We start from the raw sequence: 6,000 nt of genomic DNA on the forward strand, positions 1-6,000 counted from the left end.
AGCGTTCCCAGTGCTTTTTTTAATCATGTTTATGCCATATGTGTTTTCTACGTCATAGTTTCTGCAGAGCACATGATTACAAATTAGCCTCTAAATTGAAGCAATCTCCCCCCACCCCCTCTGTCCCTATCTTGAGAGCTGAGAGCTCTCTGTTAAGTAAGTAACCGGTAACTTACAGCCCCTCAAAATCTCAATCTAACATTATTGATGAAACAAAAATGGCGAGCAATACTGGAGCTGTCCAGCTGTACAGTCTTGAGCAGGTCCCAGGAGGCAAACAAATACAAAACTGGATTCAGTTTCAGTTTTAGTTCCAGTTTAGTTTATTTCAAACACAAATGAAAAATCAACACAACAGTGGGGTGTGAAAAAGACATAAAACAATCTATATGTTTCCAAGCGGAAAAGAATGGAGAGAAGAAGGCATTTTCTAAACTTTTCTAGATTTCTAGATCACAAATTTGCCTTTTTTTTAATGCCACGTCACAAAGCCACTACACAAATTTTGTACATTTTCCACGTATGAAATTTCGGTCTTTCGTAACACATGTGTGACATACGTTATTCATACGCGTTTCTTGCGTTTGTCATTTGTTGATGTGGGCAGATGTCTGTCGAGGGTTTCAGCCTACGGGCCTTTAACTGAATTTGGTTTTGAGCTCTTCAAAATCTTTGGTCGATTGAGAATTACGCAGTTTATGCATATTTTGCACAGATGCTACGCACTCATTATATAAATCTTGCACGATGCATACACAAATTAGTGACACGTATGAATTACAGACTTTTCAAGCATGTGCCACCGATGTATAACCTTTTTTATCACGTATACGGCACACATATTATGTTAAAGTTACGTAATTGATACACAAATCACTAATGAATTGCATATAAAGAGTGCAATAATTATGCAAGGTCGACGTTCTACATTGATTTATGTGTTCTTTGCGTGTTTTATTCGTACTCTTCTGTGGTTTTAACATGGTTCTTTCTGTGAAAATTTTACGCGAAATGTACAGATTTTCGTACTTTTTCCACATATGATCAAGCACGACCAATATTCATCTGTGCAATATGCGTAAAATTGGGTTCCACAGCCTTTATTAAGAAATACTTAGAAATGCAATTTAAATTGTCTTTATATATGTCCGCCTTCATCAGAAAAATACCACAAAAACATGTTAAAAACACCAAAATCACAATTTACATCGGAGTGGTTCTTTACATATGTTTCTGATTATACTAATATACTAAAGATGTACTAGTATACATTATTTACATTATGCCTTTTTCCTGTGTAAGCATCCTAAGCTCATTTTACCCAAACAAACAAAGATTTTGGTGCAAAATCAAACTACAAGATATTCTGGATAAAAACAAAGAATATATTTCAAAGTTTTGATCATCTTAATATCTATAATGTGTTTTTGGTTAAGCATGTATATTTATATATACAGTGGTTTTACATCCTCAGAGGATAAGAGGTTATCTGCTAAAACAGTGGAAATGTAGTAACCTCCTTTTCCCAGAGCAGATGAAGTCTGTACGTTTATCCCACAGTTAAAATGAGCCCATTTTGCAAAGCTGTGTTTTACCTTGCCTCAGGTCACAGCTAGTCTTTTGATCATGAAAATGAAACTCCTTAACAAGGTGATTCCTGCCTTCAAATTTGAGGCCACCAGGTGTGCTTCCATAACAGTAAAAAAAAAGAAAAGAAAAAACCTCCAGCACACAAAAGGAACTGGAGTTCAACGATGCAGCGTGCCACATGTAGAGGAGAAAGTTGGCATTTTGAGATCAAAGTATGCAGTTTTCAGAGGCATTAGGCAAACAAATTATTTTGTTAAGCCATCAAATTTGACTGCTGCAGCAGCTCTTCCACTCTTTGTAAAAACAGGTAACATTGCCTTATTTTTCATTAAAATAACTTACTGAAAAAACTTAAAAGTTATGGGATTTGAGATACGGTAAAATGAAAGATATGCTCATTGATAAAGTTGTGCACAAAGTTCGCACACAACTTCACGCATTTTATATATATGTATATAAATAAATACACCATTTAGTTTTACATTTGACATGCTGTGAATGCGATTCGTCTTTGTGTCGAATATGAAATTTCCCCCATTAAAAGGTTTGTCGGCATAAATAGAGCAACAAAACATTGATTCAGCAAAGTACTCATGAATATGGAGGCAAATGTATCTAACTCCAGTAGAATAAAACTGAATTTTATTGATATAATAGGGAAATTAATTTCTTACCATGCCTTTGTTGACATAAATAACCTATTACGTGATATTCTGTAAGAATAATGACACAAAAAACAATAACAGGTAAGCTATCTTGGAAGTAAAGGAATTAGTGGCCTACCATGGCGCTGGATAACAAAAAAAAGTTACTGGGTTCAATAAACCCAACTATTTTCATAGAGTTTCTCGCTAATATATGGCAAGATTATTTTGTTTTAGTTTTATCTCAACAGCCCTAATTTGGGGGTCATTGTAGTACTGTATCGTATTTTGTAAGAGATAATGCAGAGAGATATTCAGAAATGAATGTATGCCGAAGAAGTCTGAACCGTCCGACGCTATGTCACCATAGCAACTCTAGTTTAAGGGCCGAAATATTCACAACAAAATAGTTGCCAACTTTCACGTCGCATCAGTGACATCATAAACAAGAGACAGCATAAGTTAAATTAGGGATAATACCCGACGAGATGTGCATTATCAGAAATTAATGGATGACGCGAAAACCTGAACCACAGGAGCTTCTTTTTAGGTCTGCATTATCAATGTGATGTATCACTTTTTAATCCAAATCCTGCAGCCAATGAGAATTGAGTATTTACCCAGACCACTGTATAATGTTCATGTAACTACGCTGTCTTGTGTTTATGACGTCACTGCTGCTGCGGCATGAAGTTCGGCAACTATTTGTTGGGACGAATTATTGATCTATTGTAAAGCATGTAAACTGCTTTTTCCAACTGCATTTTTTCAGAAAAATGCCAGAGGAACATGTTAAAACGATGGTTTTAACATGTTAAAATGTTGGTTTTCGTAACATTTCACACATGAAAAAAAACCCAGAATATATAAAGGTTTTTCTTGAAATAAGTATAGATATACGCAAACAGAACCAGAATAAATCATTTGTAACAAGCAAATAAATCAGAAAATACCTGCTTTTGCGTGTCGTATTGCAGTTCTGTCAAAAATGATGCTTTCAAACCGACTTAACATCCAGATGGTTTTATCCTGTAATCTGAATGGCAGGAAGCAAAAACCTTCCTCGTATTTTTATGGCCTTTCAGCCTCTTGGCCAATAAGACGCGTGCTGCTTTTCTTTCTGAGAGCCGAGCAGATGCAAGCCAGCTCTGACCTACATGTGGTGAGACAGACATCAATGAATGCAAAAGCTGGAAAAAAGTTACTTGTAGAAAGAGGCAAACTGGGGCAGATCTGTGCAAGCAGACAGGAAAAAAAAACCCTATAAAGAGAAATCAAATATAATCTGATCAGAGACAGCAGGACAGCTTCTGTAGACAAAGCAGGTCAATGCTACTTAAAGAAATCTTTGCTATTTTTCTCTTTTTTGTCGGTAATTGCCTGTAATAACAGTTATAAAACTAATTCTCAACCATAATAATGTTATCTTATTACTATTTTTATTAAGATATAGTTTGCATGGGTTTCAAAGTTCAAATTTTAATTAATCTCAAATGTTCATGTGCCTCGTTGACCGACTCTGCTCCCTGAAAGCCTTTTGTCCGCATTCACCCTCCTGTTAGTCATCCCTCCAATCCAACACTGGAGTCGGGAGCTTCAATCCTTTTGGTGAGGAGAAAAGAAAGGTTCAGAGACTCGCTGAGAAAGATTCCAGCTCTTCTTATCCCACATTTACAAAGCGCTGCAAGTTCTGTTAAGTTGGCTGAGTACATTTAAAAGTTTGAAACCTAAGACCAAACAGGCAAAAGCCAGCAGAAACGGAGCAGACGAGCATTTCTAACATGGTCCTAGTCCTCTTTTGTGTTAAACACTGGGCTAAAAATGGGAAACTTGATTAATGAAGACACACACTCCAGGGGCAGATCCTTCAGAAAAACATCAAAAGTTAGATTCTCCACAGTTTTTGCCAAGACATCAAGTTAAAAAGCAGTAATACGCCACTTTTGTCATTTTCCTTAATAATTAGGGATGCAAAGGATACAGTATTGAAAACTCAATCTAGTTAACAGCAGTATCAGATAAAAACTACAGATACAAACACGACTTTGTTGGTATGACAGAATTAAAGTGATGTGGAAGTAAATAATTGGTTTCTTTTTCAGTTATTCTCTTTGTTGTGTGTCTACGGTTTTTCCTTTCTTATGTAAATGTGATGCAACAATAAGACGTCCAGTCACAGGCTTAGAGAACCAAAGCAAGCGATGTGTATTTTGATTATTAACCATTACATAACCTTTTTTCCCAACAGAGCTTAAAAGAAACCCAAACAGAATAAATGAATATATCACATTGTTCTTATCCACAAAGAGCAAAACAGTCCCAAAGACCCAAAATGCCAGATTGTAATGTTTGACCATTAAGATTTTGGGAAGAGGCTCAAGACTCAGCTTTATTTGATCACTTTTAGATAATCTTACCTGCTCACTTATTTATTTTATATTAGTTGAATTATATTTTCCAATTTTTGCACTTAAATGCAACTCACATATTTAATTTTATCCTATTTCTCGCTATAATTTAACCTCTAATATTCTGTTTCCTCACAGCAGAACCCAGTTATAACCTTTTTTATAGCAAGGATTCGGTGTGTGTGTGTGTGTGTGTTTTCTATTTTATTTTAACTTCTTTATCTAAGTTTTGTTTTTATTCGTAAGCCACTTTGAGCTGCAAAAACCACGAGAGGCACTTTTTGTCGTTTGGGTGACAACTGAGTAAGAGTCTCTTTCTTGATGTTAGTTAAAGCATAATTAAGCATTACTTAACAATTTAAGCATTAACAGCTACTTGTATGTATTATTTAATGTATGAGTTATTTAATGTATGATTATTTAATGTATGAGTATTATTTAATGTATACGTTTCTGTGTTGACTTAGCGTTATGTATGCATCATCAACATGGTCGTTAATATCTGGAATGCCTAAAGTAATCAGTTATTATGGTTGTTCGGATTTAGGAAAAATCCAAAATACGTTTTGTGTTTGTTGTTCAAAATATAAAGTTGTTGTTCATCTTTCGGCATATCCCTTCAGGCGATACACAGCAAATCAGCTCAGTTTTATGCCGGATGCCTGTGACAAAGTAATCACATCTACTTGTCACCTGTCTGTTATAGATCATCACTTTTAGACACGTTATGTATGAATAACACAATCATCAAATGTTGAGACTGTTTATTGATTTTGTCATGTTCCTGGTGGCCAAGACCTTCACTTCCTGTTTAGGAGTTGGGCATTGGAAGTGGAAAGGATTTGGATTTGTTTGCATCCCTTTTGGCTTTAATGATTTGAGTTGTTCGTTTATTTACGTTTGTCTTTGTTTACAGGACTTTATTTGTATAGTTCCCAAGACATTTATTTCTATATTTTGTAGTGTACATTTTTATGGTTAAAGCGGCTTCCTTCCTGGGCGTGGCCAGACTTGGGCCCCCTTTGTGGCTACATAGTTAGTGTGTGCTGTGTGTGCTTCTAGTTTGAGTTACTCAGAGCATAACAGTATCTAACGCTACACAGTTGAATCTTTTCTGCATCGATTTGTGAATTGCCTATCATTTCATGCTAAAGGAAAAGATATACAACCCTAATAATGATCAATACACAGATTTATTTACATCAACCATTCTGTTTGTAAATCTTCTGAAAACCACTCCAACAAATTTTAAAAGTGCTAACTTATGCTAATGCTAATAATGTTGTTGGAAGAAACCCCCCCCCACAATTTTCAAATATCATCAGATTTGAAGATTTACTTGGACTTGACACCATTAT

The sequence above is a fragment of the Oryzias latipes genome, chromosome 19, assembly GCF_002234675.1.
Source record: "Oryzias latipes chromosome 19, ASM223467v1".
Lineage (NCBI taxonomy): Eukaryota > Metazoa > Chordata > Actinopteri > Beloniformes > Adrianichthyidae > Oryzias > Oryzias latipes.